This window comes from Octopus bimaculoides, chromosome 4 (assembly GCF_046866305.1).
Source record: "Octopus bimaculoides isolate indiv1 chromosome 4, ASM4686630v1, whole genome shotgun sequence".
Lineage (NCBI taxonomy): Eukaryota > Metazoa > Mollusca > Cephalopoda > Octopoda > Octopodidae > Octopus > Octopus bimaculoides.
Genome location: NC_142931.1, coordinates 74,772,553 through 74,781,172, shown reverse-complemented (window position 1 = coordinate 74,781,172; position 8,620 = coordinate 74,772,553). Strand labels below are relative to the sequence as shown.

At 37.0% G+C, this 8,620-nt stretch overlaps 1 pseudogene; it reads right to left on the bottom strand.

Annotated features, from left to right (window-relative positions):
- Positions 1-1,183: 1,183 nt before the first annotated feature.
- LOC106874509 (large ribosomal subunit protein uL13 pseudogene) lies at positions 1,184-1,860 on the bottom strand (annotated as a pseudogene).
- Positions 1,861-8,620: the final 6,760 nt, after the last annotated feature.

Here is an 8,620-nt window from a genome sequence, read left to right as displayed (position 1 = left end):
ATGTATGTATGTATGTATGTATGTATGCATGTATGTATGTATGTATGTATATATTCCGTAACCTGAAGAACATTGCAAAGATGTCATTGCCAGAATACAAGCTTTACCTGAGTGTGGATAGATTACGATTATATCGGTGTTTGATGCGAAAAAAAAAAATGTGAGGACGCACACATACATAGTAAAACACATCAGTTTTTGTTTTTTTTCGAAACTTCATATTTCATTTTCTAGATATATGTGACGTGTGTCAGTATGTATGTAATCAATCCCACCAAATATTTTTTCATATAAAATTCCGATTTAGTCGTAATCTACACACTCTGAAAGGTATTATTGATAATTTCACAAAAAATTATCCATTTTTCAGAAAGTTATGAGTAAAGAAAGCCGTCTCTTCAATTTTTCAGAACTATTCACCCCCTTACTCGGAAAAAGTTTTTCACCACATATTTTGATATAATCAAAACCAACACCACCTGAAACGTATTTCTAGATAATTTCATTACGAAATATCCATGGAAGTTATGCATCAACAAAGTCGGTGTGGGGTACACCTGTGGCAGTACGCCCTCTTTAATATATTTTACGCCCTCTTTTATATCTTACTGCATTAAAAAACACATACAGAGCAATCGGGAGTTAAAACAATGTAATTCGTTCACCGAAAATTTTCTTTCAAATATTTCCCCCGCCAAACCAATATATAAAGTATATTATCGACACCCACCGATATATTTACTCAGCATTTTTTATTTTATTCTCAAAATATATACTCTTTACTCTTTTACTCTTTTACTTGTTTCAGTCATTTGACTGTGGCCATGCTGGAGCACCACCTTTAGTCGAGCAAATCGACCCCGGGACTTATTCTTTGTAAGCCTAGTACTTATTCTATCGGTCTCTTTTGCCGAACCGCTAGGTGTCGGGGACATAAGCACACCAGCATTGGTTGTCAAGCAATGCTAGGGGGACAAACACAAACACACAAACACACAGACATATATATATACATATATACGACGGGCTTCTTTCAGTTTCCGTCTACCAAATCCACTCACAAGGCTTTGGTCGGCCCGAGGCTATAGTAGAAGACACTTGCCTAAGATGCCACGCAGTGGGACTGAACCCGGAACCATGTGGTTGGTAAGGAAGCTACTTACCACACAACCACTCCTGCGCCTTTTTTTTTTTCTTAGCCAATACCACTTTATTACACTCTCCATGCAATGAATCTATCTGTAACCATAACGTTTGATTACTTTCTCATAATTTCGAATCTTTTTGCTCACAGCCTCTTTAGCTTTTCTTTTCAAGGCTGCATCAGATCTTGCTTTTCCAACAAAGTTGCTAGATTTAGCCTTTCTTTTAGCTTCTAAACTGGCAATGGCAAGTTGGTATTTCCAGCCAACTTCATGTGCCAATCGATTCAAATCGCAGTACTTTCGACTCGGTTTTAAACGAATGATTCGGAGAGCTGCTGGAACACTCATTCGCTTCTTTTTGTTGTATTGAGCAGGGATACCCTCAAATGCCTTCAGTCGGCCAAGAGCATCTTTTCCACGCTTAATTTTATGAGGAAGCATACCTTTGACTGTTCTAAAGAAGATTTTGCCGGGAGCCCTGAAATGGAAGGGTCCTCTTCTGGGATTCACATTACGTCTTTTTCGAAGGTAATATAACTACTTCATTTTATTTCTGTGGAAATGGCCTGAAATATTGATACCTTCACACCGGACAATTACCATTCTTTGTCCTTGCAAGAGACTTTTCGCTACGACTGCAGACAAACGCCCCAAAAGATGCCCACTGGCATCGATTACGATGGGCTGACGTTGGAACACCATGATGGCAGGGAAAAAGAGATCTTTCTGTGAAGAAAATGTTGAATTTTAGATTTTAAATAGCTTCTATTGTCTTATGTTCAATATCATTGAGCTCTCGCTAAAGATTTCCTTTGGATGAAACCAAGATATTTGATTTTTCAATATTTAATTATTTAGTTTTGTTATAATTAACATATGGCTATCCACTTCACTGTCTTGAGATTTCTCAGTTTCTGATGTCAAATATATTAGAAATACACTACATAGTTAGATAGTTAGTTAGTTAGATAGATAGATAGATAGATAGATAGATAGATAGATAGATCGATCGATAGATAGATAGATAGATAGATAGATAGATAGATAGATAGATAGATAGATAGACTGTGTTAAAGAGAATGACAGTCATACAGACTGAGACAAATAGATAGATACTTATATTTTACAGACACGCGCACACACACGCAAATGAACAAATGAAGAATGAATAGATATTTATAATTCGAAGTGAATGTCTAATCGTTTAAGTATAAAATAATCATCTGACTTTATTCTCGTTCACTTTTCCAAATATACTTTACCGTAACGAGGTTGTTAGTATTTCTATTGCTAATATATATATATATATATATATATATATATATATATATATATATATATATATATATATATATATATATATATATATATAAACACATACATACATACATACATGCATACATATATTCACACACACATATACGAGGTCTGATCATTAAGTTTCCGGACTGTTGCCATAGTAACGAAGCTAAAGCACGCAGAGTAAAGCCGCTTGACACAGACTGACCTTTAATTCTGCTATGCATGCGCACCAAGTTTTAACATTCTAGCTCACTTCCGCTGTTTGCAGTAGTGCTTGGAAAGAAAGTGTGTAACGTGTGATCGTCGCGTTGACCATGACAAAGAAATTTGTCTTGGTGATACCTGCTCAGAGGCCTACGACGTTGATTTGCAGAACGTATACGGAGAGGAGTGTGTGAGCCGCACACAAGTGTATGAGTCGTTTGGACATTTCCAAAATGGCCGAAAAAATGTTGATAGTGATGAACGCTCTGGCAAACCTGCAATCATCGGAACTGAGAAAAACATCGCAGGTGTGAGAGCAGCTGTGAAGGAAAATCGTCGAATCACCAACAGTGAGTTATCAGATAACGTGCTTACTAAATTTGTGCCAAAACTGCTTTCAGCTAACCTTGATTGTGTCGAGAACGATGAAAACTTTTGAAAACTTTGCGTGGGCCTCTGAGCAGATATCGGCAAACTTTTGGGAAAATTTGATGCAGATACTCTGCTCAACTTTCTCTGTCATGGACAATGCGACGATCACACGCTACACGCTCATTCCAAGCACGGCTGTAAACAGCGGAACTGAGCTAGAACATTAAAAATTAGCTGCTCTCACATCTTCGATGTTTTTCTCAGTTCCGCTGATTGCGGGTTTTATCTGCGAAATTTCTCTGTCATGGTCAATATATGTATATATGCATAATACATACATACACACATACATACATACATACGTACATACATACATACTTGAATATACACGCGACACACAAACTGGAACTCAACTTTACACATAGACACTCGTTAAGACACACGCACACAGACACACTACCGTGGGCAACAGCAAATTTTATTTCTATCGTTGAAAGGTTATTGAAAGTGAAACAAATATGAAACTTGGATATTTGAGAAATATCAGAACTACTTATGGGGCGTGCGCTTTTGTCTGGGATAACTGAGGGAATGATAAAAAATATGTAATTTGAAGAGTACTCGTCAATGAAGATTCTCTTGGATGTCACATGCCTCAAGGGGCGTGGGGATTGTTGGAGACCTTTTGAAGGGCGAGATAAAGGAATGTAATTTGAGAGGGAATAATCACTGAAGATTCCCTTGTATGTTACATGGGGTAATGGGTGTGGTACTGTCTGGGGGTATTTTGAGTGTTCCAAAAAATTTAAAAGAAAAGCGAAATTCGTTCCAAAAAGGATAATCACTAAAGTTTCCCTTTGTATGTCACATGCATGAACGGATTGTGATTGTCTAGACAATTTGGGGATGAGGCGTGGAATGGTAAAGCAGTTTCATTTGATCGGGGCCAATCACTCCAGATCTCCTTTCTACTGTCTCATGTATGATATTGTGAGATATGTTCGTAGATATTTTGTGAAGCAGATAAAGGAACTTAATTTGAGCAGGGGCAATCATTACCGTCTCATTGTGCGTCACCTGCATGCTGGGTGTAGATTGACTGGTGTATATTGGTAGGGAAAGGATATAGGAACTTTATTTGAGTAGCGTATTTCTCTAATTTCTCTTTGTGTGCTACATGCCTGTACTGCATAATAATTGATGGTGGTGATAGTGGTGGTAGTAGTGGTGGTAGTGATGGTAGTGGCAGTGGTGGCGTATGTACATGTGCGTGATGAGCATCACCGTATGTAGCCATCACGCCGCATGAACAACCTTGTGTTGCTGAATAAGCCCGATCTTGTTGCACTATGTCTGATAATCATATAAGGTAGTCACGGCTGGAATACTTTTCATCATAGATCTAATCGATCAAAACAGCCTGAAGTCTAAATAACAGCAACAATAACAATTCTGAATCGCATCTCTTCCTTGGATGTAAACGCTAGTTTATAGCAGTTTCCAGTTGTAGTTATAGCTACTTTAGGCATCTTTTGAACCAAGCTGTATAAACTATTGAAACGTTCCTTAATTATAAAGTTTTTTCACTGTAGTTTTCAGTCCAGTAGGAGAGCCTCTACGGGTTACTTGATCTTCTAGAAATAGCTGCGAGATATCTTTCAAATAGCACATTACTGTCTTGAAAAGGAAGATACTCTGGAAATCATATTCCTATGAGGGTCGGCGGAAAAGCTCATAGGATGACCAAGATGTTGTCATGGAATGTGACCAAATAAGGCTTATTTTTAAATTTGGTCTCCTTTCTGGCCCACACACTTTTGAAGCCAGCTGGGCAAACTAATGAAATTCGCTTTAACTATACAGTTCTTCCTCCTTAGTTTTCAGTAATAATCCAGCAAGGGAGCCTCAACGGCTTACTTGATTTAATAGAAATAGCAGCGAAATATCTTTCAAATAGCACCCTACCGCCTTGAAAAATATTATACTCTGGAAATTATATTCTCACGAGTCTCGGTTGTAAAAGTCATAGGCTGACCAATATGCTTTCATAGAATGTAACCAAATGAGTTTTATTTTTAAACATAGTCCCTCTTGCGACCCACAAACTTCTTTCACCGGTGTTGCAGTGCTTCGATCCCATTGGTGAAGAAGTTTCCAGTCTGCTGGTCAAAAAATGTCATCAACAGCTGACATAACGTCATCATCATTGCCTTACTAGTTCCCACCCAAGTGAGGCATTGCCTCTTTGATCAACTGACCGGACATCATTCCCTGATTCACACATAACATAAATTAAACATATTGTACATTACGTATACAAAAGAAAAAAAAACCTGGTGTTATTAATTTACATTGTTGAAGATAATTCTTTCTTCTATGATGATTCATCATGTTAAACATAACGCAACTTACACCTTGATTTTCTAACAAAAACATCTTCGCAACATCAGTAGTGAACTAATTAACTGTCTAAACGTACGAACATGATAGCTGCCTGCATATGTTAAGGAAACAAAGTGTCAAGGTCCTTAAAATGACAAAAATAAATTATATATACACACACGTTGAAAGCTTTGTTTGGGCAAGAAAAGCAGTAGAAGTAAACACCATGAGAGAATTTGATTATTATCTTCTTTTAAATCTGTAAAGCTGTTAATAATTCATGACTCTTTACTATCTTATGGGAAGAAAATGGAAAAAAAATAAAAAATAAAAAATGGAAAACTTGGCCGAGCTCTAAGGTTTCTTTACATCTTGACAAACTTATACAAACTTATACCTTACAAGCAAGTGTATCTGGGGGTGTTGTAGAATTATTGATACACGTGTTTATTATACAATTCTTTATTGTTACAAGAAAAAGATTAACAGTGACTTCGAAGTTTTGGCTTGCTCATCGTTTTTATCCAAAAGGGTTTTTTGTTTTTTTTAACGCAATATATACATACTGCTATTATTATATATAGCCTAAAGTGGCGAGCTGGCAGAATCGTTAGCACGCCAAGCGAAATTCTTAGCGATATTTCGTTTGCTTTTACGTTCTGAGTTCAAAATCCGCCGAGGTCAACTTCGTCCTTCATCTTTTCGGGATTGATAGGAAAAGTACCAGTTGAGCACTGGGTCGATATAATCGACTTAACCCTTTCCCCTGAACTTGTTGGCATTGCGCCAAAATTTGAAACCATTGTTATGTACAGCCTTATATGTGCTTCGAGATCCAGTCCCAGTACACACATACACAAGGTTAGAAAGAAATTCTTGTCGCATTTTAAAATGGGAGTGAATCAAATGCCTGTTTGGTCTTAATTGTTATATTGAATAAAGATGATGGTCTCCTTCATTATTGATAAAATAAGCCCATCTATTTGGCAAAATAGATAGGGTTATTGGCTATAGGTAAAATTCATTAGGTTTCGAACCAAAGAACTACCCAATATAACTTAGAATCTCTTTGTAATTAATAAATTGTTTACCCTTAAAAAATGTCGTAATGATCTAAAAAGATGATAGTCAGCTAGAGCAATGTCAAGAGAGTGAAGAGGATGAAGAAAACTTCCATATTTAGTGTCATAATTGTTTCTTGAGTTTAATTTGGCAATATATCGTCTTGTGGTATCGCGTAAAAGTAACACCACTTCACGTTTAACTAACGATGGTGACTTTTACTGTATATATTTGTGCATTGCTTTCAATTGGCGACATTGTGTCTCCATATTATATTTCATTTTGGTTTAACACTTCGTTATTGACAAGTCCTTCATATTCCACCTATTGTTGGCACTCCGTCGCTTACGACGACGAGGGTTCCAGTTGATCCGATCAACAGAACAGCCTGCTCGTGAAATTAACGTGCAAGTGGCTGAGCACTCCACAGACACATGTACCTTTAACGTAGTTCTCGGGGATATTCAGCGTGACACAGTGTGACAAGGCTGACCCTTTGAATTACGGGCACAACAGAAACAGGAAGTAAGAGTGAGAGAAAGCTGTGGTGAAAGAGTACAGCAGGGTTCGCCACTATCCCCTGCCGGAGCCTCGTGGAGCTTTAGGTGTTTTCGCTCAATAAACACTCACAACGCCCGGTCTGGGAATCGAAACCGCGATCCTATGACCGCGAGTCCGCTGCCCTAACTACTGGGCCATTGCGCCTCCACTATTCCACCTAACACAGAGCTTGCTTTTGGATGTAGTTCTAGCTTAGGAACGGTTTCTCCATTTCCGTTTGGTGCTAAGCATTGCTGTTTTCGGTGGATATGATTAGAGAGAAAACACTTTCCATCACTTGTGTTGATCCTACCTAGGAATTAGGCGATAGCGAGTGTACACTTCAAAGACGAGCTTAGATTAAGCTGAAAAGTAGTCAGGTGATGAAGGAATCACTGAGCAAGTTTAGACACTGTTCCTTGTTCATAAAATTATTTTATGATCGAAGTATGACTTGAACTCTTTTGCTACTTCTCGTGCAGTTTGATTCGGATTTTACTCAACTCCGGTGTTCAGAGGCACAATATTGACAGAACTTTGTTGTCCAGATCGATGGGAATCTGCGAGAGAAAAATTTCCAGAGCGAAACTAGCCAAATTTTCATTGACATAGACATGCTACTTAAAGTTTCATTTCCATTGACAGAACGAATATTTTTTGCCATCTCCATCACTGAAAGAAAAGAAGAAAAAAAACTTTGAATCCATACATCATGCAGTGACTCATATGCGTTTGATCGAAACTAATTCTAGAAGAGTAAAGTTGGATCGAACTTAATCACTATTGTATAAAATGATCAGCAAAAAAAAAAAAAAAAGGGGGCGGAAAAGTGATAGAATGTAAGAATTAAAACTTATTTTATTGGAAGTATTAAAAAAAAAACCCTTCAAAATGAATTTGGCAACATTGCATCACGACTTTCTTTCCAACCAAATATGTATACCTACATATAGGCATACGCATAAGTATGACGCGATTCTACACAGTTTCAGTTATCTGAACTTCATTCATATACATTAGTGAAGACAATGGACCAAATTGCAGCGCAGTTGTTGCGAAATGTGTATTTTAAGCACTGAGGCAAACTAGAGATACATATTCTTACAAATATACGCGCGCGCACACACACACACACACACACACACACACACACATAAATGTGTTCTGTGGGTGCGTGTGCGCCATTACTTGATTTTAGAAATACGTTTATATGCAATTATGTATCCTTAACATACGCCAAGATTCGGCCTATATGAGAACCATATGCTAAGGTAGGTGCAGAAATACTTACCATACTAAGACTAGGAAAATATTATTTACAACTAAGGACTTTATTTTGCTGAAGAAAAGAGCATAAGTGTTTAAATTCATAAGAAATATGTTATATATATTTATAAATAAGAATTTCTTATAAATAAGAAATATCATTATAGCATATTTCTTATAAAAAAAGAAATATGTTATAATAAATTAGTATATAAACAGACAAGCTCTTATAGGGAAAATGATAGATAAAAATTTAAAATGTTCATATACTATGCATATGAAAGCATATATGAAAGAGTACAGATATGAAAGCATTCATGTATGCATCCATATATCTGTACGTGTGT